The 15,429-nt window shown below is 42.5% G+C and overlaps 1 non-coding gene across 1 annotated transcript; it reads left to right on the top strand.

The window, feature by feature from the left end:
* The first annotated feature begins 9,881 nt into the window (after nt 1–9,881).
* LOC112809492 (U6 spliceosomal RNA) lies at nt 9,882–9,985 on the top strand. Its single transcript, XR_003204601.1, has one exon. It is a non-coding gene; the product is annotated as a U6 spliceosomal RNA (small nuclear RNA).
* Nucleotides 9,986–15,429: the final 5,444 nt, after the last annotated feature.

Raw genomic sequence — 15,429 nt, 5'->3', positions numbered from 1 at the left:
GGGGGGGCGCGCCTGGCTGGCTCAGTCGGAAGAGCATGCGACTCTTGATCTCGGGGTCATGAGTTCAAGCCCCACGTGGGACGTAGAGATGACTTAATACAGAAAAGAAACTGGAGGAAGGCAGAATGGAAGAAGGAGGAGCAAACTGGATATGAAAGCAATGCCTGGGGAGGAAGCTGCTGGTGGCTCAGACCAGGCTCCTAGCAGTAGCGGTGTAAGAAGCGGTTAAGTTCAGAATATATGTTGCAGGTAATCCACAGGGATTGCTGATGTTTTAGATATTGGATGTGAGAGGCAAGTTTTTGCATGAGAAACTGGAAGACTGGATTTGCTGTTTGCCGAGATGGTGGGGGAGCTGTGGGAGGGGCAGGCTGGGGTGGCGGAGACGGAGGGCCTGACTGACTTGTGTGAGCTCCCAGTGACAGGCCACTTCAAAACACCCAGCAGCTTCATTCCTTAAATTCTATTGTGAATTAGCCCCAGATATCTCAGGACTGAGAGCAGCCCTCTGAGGGTCCGCTGGCTTCCATTCGGGGATAGAAAACTCTACCGGTGAAGACTGAGACAGCCCCTCTCACCCGGTGGCACATCTGACTAAAACCAAATAGGAAAACAACAAATTCAAAAGCCATGAGTCTCTGATATGACCGTACAGTGAATATTAACAGAAAGCCCAGAGCCGTGCCTTCTGGGAGATGCCACAGGGGATGATATCGGTGGATGATTGAAAGAAACAGTCCCTCCAGAGTAGAGAGACCGGAAGTCATGGCAGGCAGAATAATGCCCCCCCAAAGATGGCCGCGTCTTTCAAGCTAAGACTTAAAGGTTGCAGGCCTTCACCAATTTTTCCAGGGGAAGGAGAACTCATTACCTTTCCCTGGCAATTGTCTCTCTTCCTCTCTTGTTCACTCAGTGGTGCTTTGACAGCCTCCTTCTCTGGAGACCTCCTATGATCCCTGCCCTCAGATTTTCTTTTTGTCTTTTTTTTTTTTTTTTTTTGATTGGGGGGACGGGCAGAAGCAGAGGGAGAGACAGAAGCTTCATCTCTTTAGAGAATCTTAACATGGAGCCAACCCTGAGATCATGACCTGAGCCGAAATCAAGAGTCAGACACTTGATCAAGTGAGCCACCCAGGCGCCCCCCTGCCCTCATATTTTCAATTTATGTTGATGCTTGTGTCATGTGTGAAAACCTTTCAGAAACTCCAACATATTATTTAGTTGCAAAGCATTATTACTGCCTGCCTGTTAGGCAGACAAGTTCTTGTGTGATGTACTGACTCAACTTGCCCACAAGTAACATACATCTAAATAATATAATTTAGGTTAACACAGGGAAACACGCGGAGAGCCACAAGAACAATATAGAATATACGTTATGAATTCATATCTGCATTGCTCCCATCTTCCAGGGATCGACAGGCCAGGCAGGAGCCAAGAGCTTTGCCAGAGAGTCTTTTTAATTTTTATCTAATTTCTTTTTTTAAAGATTTGATGTATTCACTTGAGAGAGAGAGTGAGTGAGCGAGAGCACAAGCCAGGGGTCAGGGGAAGAGGCAGAGGGAGAAGCAGACTCCCCGCTGAGCGGGGAGCCCAACATGGGGCTTGATCCTGGGACTCCAGGATTGTGACGTGAGCCAAAGGCAGACGCTTCACTGACTGAGCCACCCAGGCACCCCAATCTAATTCCTTTATTTAAGTAATCTCTGCACCCAACAAGGGGCATGAACGCACAACCCTGAGATCAAGAGTTGCACGCTCTACCGACTGAGCCAGCCAGGCCCCCCTGCCAGAGAGCCTTTTTAAACTCTGTGCTAGCAATTGCCATCACCTCTGTATGTTTCCTATTGCTACTCTAAAAAAAATGACCACAAACTGAGTAGTTTAAAACAACTGAGTGGCTTAAAACGCCACCAGAAGATTTATTGTCTTACAGTTCTGGAGGCCAAAAGTCCTATAATCAGAGGGCCAGCCGGGCAGTGTTCCTTCCTGAGGCCCTAGGGGGTATCTGTTTCCTTGTCTTTTCCACCTTCCAGAGGCTGCCTGCATTCCTCGGCTTGTGACCCCTTACACCATCTGCAGAGCACGTCGCCCCAACCTCTGCTTCTATCCTCATACCTCCTTCTCTGAGTCTGACCCTCTTGTCTCCCTCTTGTAAGGACCCCATGATTATATTGACACACTTAGATAATCCAGGATAATCTTACCATGTCGGGATCCTTAATTTAACGACACCTACCAAGTCTCTTTTGCCATGAAAGATTACATACTCATAAGTTCCCGGGGGTTTTGTACATACTTTCTGCTGAGTTGAGGAAGCTCTCCTCCATTCCTAGTGAACTGAGAGTTTTTATTCTGAACAGGTGTGACATTTTATCAAAAAGCTTTTTCTGCTTCAATTGATACAATCGTTTAAGTTTTCTTCTGTAGCCTGTTAATATGGCAGATTACACTGATTGATTTTGAATATTGAAGTATCCTTGTATCTCCAAAATGAACCCCACTTGGACATGGCATATGATTCCTTTTATACATTGCTGAAATCTATTTGCTATTATCTTTTTTTGTTAAGTAATCTCTACACCTAACGTGGGGCTCGAACTCACAACCCCAAGATCAAGAGTCGCATGCTCTACTGACTGAGCCAGCCAGGTGCCCCCTATTTGCTAATATCTTGTGAAGGATTTTTGCATCTGCATTCATGAGGGTTATTGGTATATAGTTTTCTTTGTTGTGTGATTTCTGTCTGATTTTGATACCAGGTTAATACTAGTTCATAAAGTGAATTGGGAAGTACAGTTGATCCTTGAACAACATGGGTTTGAACTTATATGCGGATTTTGAACAATATAATATTTATATGTGGATTTTTTTGCAGTACAATACTGTAAATGTATTTTCTCTTAAGATTTTCTTAACATTTTCCTTTCTCTAGCTTACTTTATACATTATATAATACATATAACATATAAAACATGTGTTAATCGACTGTTGATGTTATCATAAGGCTTCTGGTCAACAGTAGGTTATTAGCTGTTAAGTTTTGGGAGAGTTAAAAGTTTTTATTTTTTAAAGATTTTATTTATTTATTTGACAGAGAGAGATACAGCAAGAGAGGGAACACAAGCAGGGGGAGTGGGAGAGGGAGAAGCAGGCTTACCACCGAACAGGACCCTGGGATCATGACCTGAGCTGAAGGCAGACGCTTAATGACTGAGCCACCCAGGCGCCCCAGGAGAGTTAAAAGTTATACATGGATATTTGTGCAGAGGGGTCAGCACTCCTAACTCCAGTGTCATTTAAGGGTCAACTGTATTTTCTCCTCTTCTGTTTTCTGGAAGAGACTGGTAGAATTGGTATAGATCCTTTCTTACATGTTTTGTATAATTCTCCAGTGTAGCTATCTGGGCATGGAGATTTCTTTCTTTTTTTTTTTTTTTTGAGAATTTTTACATTATAAATTCAATTTCTTGAGGTTATAAGGTTATTCAAATAATCTATTTCATATTTGGTGAGTTGTGACAATTCGTGTTTTTCGGGGAATTGGTCCATTCCATCTAAGTTGTCAGATTCACATGTGAGGAGATTTTCATTGTATTCTTTTCTTATCCTTTTGATGTCTGCTGGGTCTGTAGTGCTATCCCTATTTGATTCTGGCTGTTGATAATGTGCGTCTTCTCTCTCTCTGTCTTTATTTATTTATTTATGTAATCTCTACACCCAACGTGGGGCTTGAATTCATGATCCCGAGATCAAGAGTCCCGTGCTTATCAAGAGCCAGCCAGGTACCCCTTCTCTATCTTTTTTCTTTGTCAGTAGTCGTAGAGGTTTGGCTATTGGTCTTTTCAAAGAACCAGTTCTTTGTTTCATTGTTTTTCCCTATTGTTTTTCTGTTTCTGCTTTCATTGATTTCTGCTTTGAGCAATTATTGTTTTCTTCCTTTTGCTTCCTTTGGGTTTCTTCTGCTCTTGTTTTTGCAGGCTCTTGAGGTGGAAGCTGAGATTACTGATTTGAGACTTTGCCTCTTTTCTAATGTGTGCATTTAGTGCTGTAAATTTTCCTCCCAACACTACTTTAGCAGCCTGCCACAAATTTTGATTTGTTGCATTTTCATTCTCATTTGGTTTAATGTATTTTTTTCTTTATTTCCAAAGACTTTCTCTTTGACCCGTGGATTATTTAGAAGTATGTTTTGAGTTTCCAGTTGTTTGGAGATTTGTCTGTCATCTTTTTGTTTATTGATTTCTACTCTGATTCCATTGTGATCAGAGAACACAATTATTTAAAATTTTTCCAGACTTGTTTTATGGTCCAGAATATGCTCTATCTTTGTGTATGTTTTGTGGGCACTTGAAAAGAATGCATATGCTGCTGTTGTTGGCTGGAGTGTCCTCGAAAGGTCTATCAGATCTTGTTGGTTGATGTTGTTGAGTTGTACATCCTTGCTTATTTTCTGTCTAGTTAATCTATTAGTTGTTGGGAAAGGGTTATTGAAGTGTCTGGCTACAGTTGTGGGGCTTATTTATCTCTAGCTTTTGCTTTATATATTTTGTAGCTCTTTTTTTGGTGTATATGCATTCAGGATTGCTATGTCTTTTTGGTGAATTTTGACATTTTTATCATCATATAAATCATCACATTCCTCTCTGTCACTGGTCATTTTCTTTACTCTAAAGTCTATTTTATCTGATATTAAAATGGAGCCACTTCTGTTTTCTTTTGGTTAATGTTTGCATAATATCTCTCTCTCTCTATCCTTTTATTTTCACCTTGGCTTATCATTATATTGGAAGTGATTTCCTTGTAGACAGTGTATGGTTGGCCCTGGTCTTTTTTTAATAACTTACTTTTTTTTTTAAGCTGGGTTTTTTTTGGGGGGGTTGTTTTGTTTTGTTTTGTTTTGTTTTGTTTTGTTTTAGTAATCGCTACACCCAATATGGGGCTTGAACCCACAACCCCGAGATCAAGAGTCATACCCTCCTCCAACTGAGCCAGCCAGGCACCCTTGTTGGCTCTGTTTTTTAATCCACACTGCCAATCTTTGTCTCTTAATTGTTGTATAGAGAGTGTTACACTCAATGTAATTATTGCTACATTAGAGCTTGAGCTTGACATTTAATTTTTTTTTGTTTTCTGTTTGTTCTCTCTGTTTTTCATTTCTTGCTTTCTTTTTACTGCCCTCCTGTGGGTTACTTAGACATTTTTTAGAAATCTATTTCGATTTATCTATGATGTTTTTGAGTATATTTCTTTGCAAAGGTTTTTTTTAGGTATTACATTATATATACAGAGGACTTAGGACAATCTATTGGTGTTATCCATTTACCATCTTGAGTGAAGTACAGAAATCTTACCTCTCTTTATATTCCTTTTCCTTCCCCTATTTATAATTGTCCTAAATACTTCCTCTACACACATTTAGAACCACATCAGATAGTGTTATAATTATGGCTTCAACCATCAAACATAATATAGAAAATTTAAGAGGAGAAAGAAAGATTACTTCATTTCCCCATATTTTTGTTTATTGTGTTCTTCCTCCTTCCTTCTTGATGTTCCAAGATTTCTTCTTTTATCATATCTTTTCTGTTTAGAGCAATTCCATTAGCTCTAAAACCCTAAATTAAAATTTAGGAATGGTCTGATGGTCACAAATTCTCTTAGTTTTTCCTAATTTGAGAATGTCTTGATTTTTCCTTTCATTCCTGAAGGATGTTCTCACTAGGTACAGGATTCTGGGTTGACAACTCCTTTTTTTTCACCATTTAAAAAAAATATTATGCCAATTCCTTCTGGCTTCCATGACTTCTGATATGAAATCTGCTGTCATTCAAATTGCTATTTCCCCAAGATAACATTTTTTTCTTGTGGCTTTCAAGATTTTTTTCTTTGTCTTTAGTTTTTAGAAGTTTAATTATGATGTGCTTTGGTATGGATTTCTTTGAGTATATCCTGTTTAAGATTTGCTCAGCTTCATGAATCTGTGGCTTTATGCTTCTTGCCATATTTGGAAAAAATTTCAGTCATTATTTCTTTCTATGTAAAACAAAACAAACAAACAAAAACCATTATTTCTTCTTCGGTCATTATTACTTTCTTTAAAGTAAGCTCTATGCCCAACACGGGGCTCGAACTCACAACCCCGAGATCAAGAGTCATGTGCTCTACTGACTGAGGCAGCCAGGTGCCCCTCTTTGAGTACTTTTTAAGCCCTACCCTCTTTCTCATCTCCTTCTGATACTCCTACAATACAAATGTTAGATCTTTTGTTATAATCCCTCAGGTCCTTGAGGCTCTGTTCATTTTTTAAAATTTATTTTCTCCTGGAGCACCTGGGTGCCTCAGTCGGTGCAACATCTGACTCTTGGTTTCGGCCGGGGTCATGATCTCAGGGTCATGGGATCGAGCCCCACATCGGGCTCTGTGCTCAGGTGGGGATTCTCTCTGTCTCTCTCTCGCCCCCCCCTCCCTCTGCCCCTCCCCCCCACTCACTCTGTCTCCCTTTCTCTGGAATAAATAAATAAATCTTTAAAATTTATATTCTCCCTCTGTTGCTCAGATTGGGTCATTTCTATTATGTTATCTTCCAGTTTATTGATTCTTTCCTCTGTCACCTCCATTCTGCTGTTGAGCTCATCCTCTAAGTTTTATATCTCAGTGATTGTATTTTTCAGTTTTAAAATACCCCTTTTGTGCTTCTTTATATTCTCAAATTCTCATTTGTTGTTTCTATTTTATACGTTCTATTGCATTTGTTTCAAGTGTGTTCGTAACTGCTTGCTGAAACATTCTTATTACACAGCAGCTTTAAAATCTTTGTCAGAGAATTCTAACATTTCTGCCATCTCGGTGTTGGCAACTGTTATAGGTCGAACTGTATTCCTGAAACACAGAGAACAGAGATGTGTTGATGTCCTCATCCCCTATTACCTGTAAATGTGTCCTTACTTGGAAATAGGGTCTTTGCGGATGCAGTTAAGTTGAGGTTATTAGGGCGGGTCCTAATGAAATACGACTGATATCCTTATAAGAGGAGGTAACTTTGGACACAGACACGGGGAGAATGCTATGTGATAACAGAGAAAGAGATTGGAGTGATACCAATGTGAGCCAAGGAACTGACAGCCACTCCAGAAGCTGGGGAGAGGCCAGGAAGGATTCTCCCCTCCGGGTTTCACAGGGCGCATGGCCCTGTCAACACCCTGATTCTCGATTTCGGACTCCAAGGCTCCAGAACGGTGAGACAACAAATTCCTGTTGTTTTTAAGCCACTCAGTTTGTAGTACTATGTTATGGTAGCCCTGGGACACTAAGACAGCATCTTTTCATCTTTTTCCTTCAGCTTGGGATCTCCCTGATCCTTGGTATGATGAGTGACTTTCAGGTGAAACCTCAACACTTGGGGTATTATTTTGTGAGACTCCGTATCGTATTTAAACCTTCTGTTCTAGCCGACTTCCCATGACACTGTCCTGTCAGAGGAAAGAGGCGACGCTGCCCTGTTACTGCCGGGCGGTGGTGAGCATCCAGGTTAGCCCCGGGGCCTCCTCTGCCACCCAGGAGGGGCTGCTGGGTAGGCCTGGGAGTTCCAGCCCCCCACTCGGGCTCTACTGATTCCTCCCCGGCTGGGAGGTGTAGGGGCCCTGTGACTGCTCTCCACGTGGGTTCTACTGACACCATGAGGGGGAGGTGGCCCCGTTGCTGAGGGGGCAGTGCTGAATGTCCTGACTCTCCTCCAAGCCTCCTCTGATACCAGCCACCGAGGCAGGAGGCTTGGGTGCCGTGGTACAACCTCGTGAGGGCAGAAATCTAGGCTCTTCCCTTGGCCTTTGCTGGTGTAGGTGGGGATGGTGCCACGATTTTTCTGTAGTGCTTGGCTGGGGAAAAGCATTTATTGTCTAAGTGTTTGCTGTCATTCTTGGCTGTTTATTTTCTGGTCTTTGGCTAAAGAGAGCAAGCCTTTTCTTGGGGCTTTTTTTGTCTGCACTCGTTGGCAGTTCCACCTTTCAGGCCTCCACACTTTGGGGTTACCACCTTCTGCAGCCCCAAGTGCATGGTACGTGAGGCCAAAAGAAACCCAGGGAACTTACCACCATATTGTTCCTTGCATCCAAAGATCCCTAAATGATCTACCTTGTTCTCTCTACCTTTCAGAGCCTTCGTATGCTTTCTTATTTAAGTTTGTTTGGTTAGTTAGTTGGTTAGTTAATCTCTACACCCAACGTGGGGCTTGAACTCAAGACCCAGAGATCAAGAGTGGCATGGTCTTCCAACAGAGCCAGCCAGGCACCCCTGTATGACATATACAATGTCAAGGGGTTTTAGTTGTACTTCATAAGAGAAATAGCAGAGAGTATGTGTATTTCCATCTTCTAGAGAGAAGTCCTAGACTTCTTTTTATAATAATTAATTCAAACAATATAGGCCAAAGGTAAAAATACTTCCCCACTCTCAGTCTCCTTCAGAGTCAAGAAAATGGGCAGCCTCGGGGCTTGAGGATGGCTCTCTAAGGAAATATTAGCCTTGGCTTCCCTAACCCTCACTCATTTGGGAAACCCCAAATACACATTTGTCAAAGAGTGTCTTGTGCTGCTTATGTTCAGTTTTTTTCAAATGAAGCTCCATGGAGTACCTTCCTCAGGGTCACTTTGAAATGCTTAATAAAAAATGCATTCAGACCTGCTGAATCAGAGCCCAGGATTGGAGCCTTGGAACCTATATTTTAACAAGCATCCCTTGTCCCCGAGAGATCCCGAGGTGCCCAAATATTTGAGAACCACGGATCTAAGCCAGTGATAAAATTGCTTCAACAGGCCAGGCTGAGGACGAAAACTTATAGTGGGCCCGGACACTCTCCTTTGGGAGTTATTACTCATTCATCAGGGCCCTCTGGGCAGACTGGATCAACCCGTTCCTAATCCCCCTCATTGGCCTCACGGCCAGTCACTATTGTGCTGCTTTGCACAAATAATATCTTGAAAGTCCTCAGCTAGTGTTGTGCCCGATTTCACTTGCTCTCAATCTACCGTAGCTGCCCTGACCTATCGTTCTAGTAAACCTAGAGGAGATAATGAAACTAGTCGGACGGGATTTGCTCTCAGGGAAATCATACTGGGTCCGGTGAGCAGAAACCATGCTTGAAAAAGAATCCATTTCAGATTGTCTCCAGGAATTAACATCAAGCTGACTGATCTGTCCACTTCCACTTGCGCTTCTTTCCTGTTTTGAAACCCAGGATTGCATCTGCCTCTCTTCTAGAGGTTTCTAGCACCTCTCCTACTCTCCACATTGATGAAAATAAAAGTATCCCCAGAGTGGTTTAAAGGTTTCATTTGCAGGCACTCCCAGTGCTCTGAGAGATGTCATTTGTCTAGACCAAAGACTTGAACCTGGTTAAAGCAATGAAATACTTTTTTAAAAGATTTTATTTATTTATTTGAGAGAGAGCATGCAAATGGGGAGAGGGGCAGAAGGAGAGGGACAAGCAGACTTCCCACTGAGTGGGGAGCCCGAAGTGCCTGAGGACCCCAAGACCATGACCTGAGCCGAAGTTAGATGCTTAACCGACTGAGCCACCCAGACGCCCCAGCAATGAAATACTTTTAAAAACCATTTTAGCCACTTTATCCATCCTGGACTTTTCTTTCTTTTTTTTTTTTTAAAGATTTTATTTATTTATTTGACACAGAGAGAGACAGAGAGAGAGAGAGAGAGAGAGCACAAGCAGGGGGAGCGGCCGAGGGAGAAGGAGAAGCAAGCTCCCTGCTAAGCAAGGAGCCCATCACAGGGCTCGATCCCAGGACCCTAAGATCATGACCTGAGCCGAAGGCAGATGCTTCACCGACTGAGCCACCCAGGTGCCACCAGAATCTCCATTTTAAGTGCTCACTTTGGCAGCACATATACTGAAATTGGGAACGACTCAGAGATCAGCGTGGCCTGCTCCAAGGATGACACACAAATTGATGAAGCGTTCCATATTTTTTTTAAAAGAATCTCCATTTTAACAAAATCCTGAGGTGATGCATATGCATGGTAAAGTTTGAAGAGCACTTGGCTAGACTTTCCAGTATGAAGATTTCTCCTTGACAGAAAATACAGGTACCAAGTGAGAGCAGAGGAGCTCCAGTCTATCTTTATCATTCATCACTATGTCACGGCCACTTGTATGCTTTTCTCTATTGTCATCTTGTTCTTTTTTTTTTTTTAATTTCTAACTTCGTTTCTTTTTTTTTTTTTAAGATTTTATTTATTTGACAGAGAGAGACACAGCGAGAGAGGGAACACAAGCAGGGGGAGTGGGAGAGGGAGAAGCAGGCTTCCCGCGGAGCAGGGAGCCCGATGCGGGGCTCGATCCCAGGACCCTGGGACCATGACCCGAGCCGAAGGCAGACGCTTAACGACTGAGCCACCCAGGCGCCCCTGTCATCTTGCTCTTGATATAACTTATAAAAAGCTCTTTATGTTGCCCTTACTATGTGGTGTTAAATCCTCTGAACACTGTTTATGCAGGTCTATACAAGCCTCCTGCATTTATCATTGATCTTACATGTTCCTCTCCAAATTTAACCTGCTAAGAACTAAAGATAAAGGATGTTTCTTCATCAAGAATCTACAAGGCACAATAATTCTCTTTATAGAAAATTCTGTTGGAGTCCAGGCAACAGACCAATCAGAAGGAGTTACTGTAGTTCTCTTTCTGCATAAACCCTCAAGTGATCCTAGATTATCAAAAGAGTCCCTAAGACTGGCCCCTGGAGGATCTTGTTATTTATTCCAGAAAAGGAGACAATTCCACACTCTTACACTATTGGTGGGAGTGCAAGCTGGTGCAGCCACTCTTGAAAACAGTACGGAGGTTCCTCAAAAAGTTGAAAATAGAGCTACCCTATGACCCAGCAATTGCACTACTAGGTATTTACCCCAAAGATATAAGTGTAGTGATCCAAAGGGGCACGTGCACCCCAATATTTATAGCAGCAATGTCCACAATAGCCAAACTATGAAAGAGCCCAGATGTCCATCAACAGATGAATGGATAAAGAAGATGTGGTCTCTATATACAATGGAATATTATGCAGCCATCAGAAAAAAAGAAATCTGGCCATTTGCAACGATGTGGATGGAACTAGAGGGTATTATGCTAAGTGAAATAAGTCAATCAGAGAAAGACAATTATATGATTTCACTCATATGTGGAATTTAAGAAATGAAACAGAAGAGCATAGAGGAAGGGAGGGAAAAATACAAGACGAAACCAGAGAGGGGGACAAACCATGAGAGACTCTTAATCACAGGAAACAAACTGAGGGTTGCTGGAGGGGAGGGGGTGGGGAATGGGGTAACAGGGGATGGACATTAAGGCGGGCACGTGATGTAATGAGCACTGGGTGTTACATAAGACTGATGTACCTCTGAAACTAATAATACACTATATGTTAATTAATTGAATTTAAATTTTAAAAAGGATGTTAGTTGAAAGATGCTTTCTAGGGGCACCTGGGTGGCTCAGTCATTAAGCATCTGCCTTCAGCTCAGGTCATGATCCCAGGGTCCTGGGATCGAGCCCTGCATCGGGCTCCCTGCTCAGCGGGGAGCCCGCTTCTCCCTCTCCCACTCCCCCTGCTTATGTTCCCTCTCTCGCTGTGTCTCTCTCTGTCAAATAAATAAATAAAGTCTTAAAAAAAAAGAAAGATGTTTTCTAAAAAAAAAAAAAAAATGGAGACTATTCCACCTGTTGTTCTCAGTAAGTTCTATATGTTTCTTAGTTAAGTCTCTGTGTAATAGTAAGACCACACCCCACTTTCAAGTGCCCCACCCCGTACCATTGATTTCTGGGAGCCCCACCCTATTTTCCTACCCCGTTCCAGCTTCCACTTCTCCCCGTCTTCCGCTTGCAAAGCTACTTACGAAATCTGGTCACTTTGTGTCCCTAATGAAACACCCCTGTCCACGCTAACGGCACTTTCTATAGCTCCTCTGGAAGCTGGCAATCCCGGGGGTGCCCCAGTGGCTCTGGGCTAGAAGGGTATTGTCGCCCGTTCTGTGCCGCACTCTGGCACCTGGGTTTTGAAATAGGTCTTCTTGTGTTCAGTCTCTCAAAGTCTCCCTTAGGCAGGTCCAGCAAAAAAGGACTCGATGCCATTATGATCCCCCTAGAGCTCCTCTTATCTTTTTCTAGCTCTTCTCACCACCGAAAACTCTTTTCTTCTCTCATGGGGACAAAACAAATGACCCCACAGATATGACTGGATGCAAACAGACACTGAGGTGTGTTTGGGGGAAAGGAAGGAGGAAGAGAAACTGTATACTTTCGTAGTGACAGGCCTCCAGAGAAGTCATTTAAAAGCGCCCAGGTAGCCCTGCATTTGGTTAATTTCCCCCACATTTAGGGAACTTCCCAGAGAGCTAACTATTGATCACTAATCTAATTCCTTTATGGTCAGTGAACATACTCTGTTATTTTCATCCTCTTAAATGTATTGGCCCTTTCTTTATGGCCCAGCCTAGGGTTTCTCATGGTGAATGCTCCACACTTGAAAACAAAGTGTATTCTGTGGTTGCTGAGGGAGAGAGCTAACAATATCCATTAGGACAAGTTGAAGGATAGTGTCTTCATGATTAGCTACTGGGTCTACTGATCACTGAGGAAGGAGTGTTAAAGTCTCCAAGTATAATTGTGGATTTGTCTATTTCTCCTTTAAATTCTACCAGTTTTTGCTTCACATATTTTGCAGCTCTGTTATTAAGGTACACACACACTTAGAATGACACCTTCTTATGCATTGACCCTTTCTTCGTTACAAAATATCCCTCTATATCTCTGGCAATGTTCCTTGGATTAAATCTACTTTATTGGATGTTAATATATATGCTATATATTATATATAATCATGTTACATATAATATAAATACTATATTGAGATATGTATATAGTATATAGCTAAAATAATAGATTTCTTATGATTAGTGTTAGTGTAGTATATATATTTTTAATCCTTTAACCTAAGTAACTGGGTTTCTTATAGGCAGCCTTTTTTTTTTTTTTGGTCAGTCTGGCAACTTTTTTTTTTTTTTGAAGACTTTATTTATTTATTTGACAGAGAGAGACACAGCGAGAGAGGGAACACAAACAGGGGGAGCGGGAGAGGGAGAAGCAGGCTCTCCACGGAGCAGGGAGCCCGATGTGGGACTCGACCCCAGGACCCTGGGACCATGACCTGAGCCGAAGGCAGACACTTAACGACTGAGCCACCCAGGCGCCCAGTCTGGCAACTTCTGCCTTTTATTTGGAGTGTTGGCTACATTTACTGCACTACATTAGTGTAGTATTTTTTTAAAATAAGCTCTACACCCAATGTGGGACTTGAACTCACAACCCTGAGATCAAAAGTTGCACGCTCTACCAACTGAGCCAGCCAGGCACCCCCATTAGCATAGTATTGACATGGTTGTTTCTAAATCCCTTTTCAAGAGGTCATACTTGCTTTGGGCACCATCAGGGAACAACATCCCTGGGCTCCCTAGTGCTGATTAGGTCGCCCTAGGGAAAGGGTCAGCCTTTCACGCCAGAAAGCAATGGTTCAGGGCACCTGGGTGGCTCAGTCAGTTGAGCGTCTGCCTTCGGCTCAGGTCATGATCCCAGGGTCCTGGGATCGAGCCCCATATCAGGCTCCCTGCTCAGCGGGGAGCCTGCTCCTCCCTCTCTCTCTGCTGCTCCCCCTGCTTGTGCTCTATGCCTCTCTCTCTCAAATAAATAATAAAAAAATCTTTAAAAAATTTTAAAAAAAGAAAGCAATGGTTCTAGGAGTACCCCTGTTATAAATGCAAGGCGAGGAACATATAGGAGATATTGTGGCAGCATTTACCTAGGACCCACCTAGGACCATCCCCTCAAGATAGGACCATCAAAATAAATAAATAACAGTAACAAGAGCTAGCCTTTACTGAGTGTGGACTGAGAGCCAGGCAGTGTTGGAAGGGCTTTATAGGGAAAACCTCATCAAACCCTCACCACCCCTCTGTGATGTAGGGGCCATTACTGTCGATGAAGAAACAGAGCCACAGAGAGGTGAACAATGTAGTCCAGGGCATGGAGTTAGAGTAGAATTTACATCGAGGTTCTTTTGACTTTGCTGCCCTAAATTTTTTTACTTTAAACTTTCTATTCTGAAAAATTTCAAACACATACAAAAGTAGAGCAATAGGGGCACCTGGGGGGCTCAGTTGGTTAAGCGTCCGACTTGATTTCGGCTCAGGTCATCATCTCGGGGTCTGAAATGGATCCCTGCATTGGGCTCTGCGCTTGGCCTGGAGTCTGCTTCAGATTCTCTCTCTCCCTCTCCCTCTGTCCCTCCCTACTCTCTCCCCACCCCCCTAAAAAAAAGTAGAGCAAGAACCCCCACGTATTTATCCCTCAGTTTGAACAACTATCAACGCGAGACCAATCTCATTACATACATACCCACACTCGCTTCTCCTCCCCTGAATATTCTGAAGCAAACTCTAGATATCATATTATTTTATTCATAAATATTTCAGTATATTTCTCTAAAAGGATTTTTAAAAGCATAACCACATTGTTATCACACCAAAAATACTCACAGGAAGACCTCAATATCTTTTGAGTCTCTTTTAATCTATAGGTTCCCTCCAGCATTTCTTCCCTCCCACCCCGCCCCACTGAAATTTATTAATGCAGGTGTTAGCTAGTGTTCATGTAGAGTTTCCCAGTATCCATGGATTTTGGTGATGATAGCCCAATAGTGTTTTTTAAGTAAACTGATAGTTAGATGTAGAGACTTGTGAAAATCCAGGTTTGGTTTTTTGGCAAGACAATTTCACCGGTGACGATTCTGTGTACTTGCATTAGAAGTATGTAATATCTGATTGTCTCTCTTCTTGTGATGTTCACAGACATTAGTGAATCATTGCCTAGATCCATTTTTCATCAGGGATTGCCAAATGGTGATATTCTATCATTCCTCCTTCACTCATTAGCTGAAGTACTTCTATAAAGAAAAACTTCCCATCATCAAGTTTTTGGTTATGCTGAGGTATAATTTCATAGAAAAGACTACAGTGACAACCTTGTTGGTAGAGACCTCCATACACATACACCTCAAGCTTGGGCTCCCCATGTTTACAATCACACCTTCAGCCTTTCTTTCGGAAGCATGCCTTCCATGCTAGCGTGTCTGCATCCAGTCTTGACCACAGGGAAACTTTTAGGAAAGCTTAAAAATATATAAAATAGCAATCCAGGAGAATCAATATCCATTTATATGGCAATCCAGAAAGAAAGAAAACAAGAGAAGAGAAGAAGTAATGAAGAAGAAGAAGAAGAAGAAGAAGAAGGAGAAGGAGAAGGAGAAGGAGAAGGAGAAGGAGAAGGAGAAGAGGAGGAGGAGGGGGAGGAGGGGGAGGAGG

This window comes from Callorhinus ursinus, unplaced genomic scaffold (genome assembly GCF_003265705.2).
Source record: "Callorhinus ursinus isolate GAN/ISIS: 27379988/994484 unplaced genomic scaffold, GSC_fseal_2.0 scaffold33, whole genome shotgun sequence".
NCBI lineage: Eukaryota > Metazoa > Chordata > Mammalia > Carnivora > Otariidae > Callorhinus > Callorhinus ursinus.
Note: the sequence above shows the minus strand (reverse complement) of the source record. Positions and strands in the feature narration are given on the sequence as shown.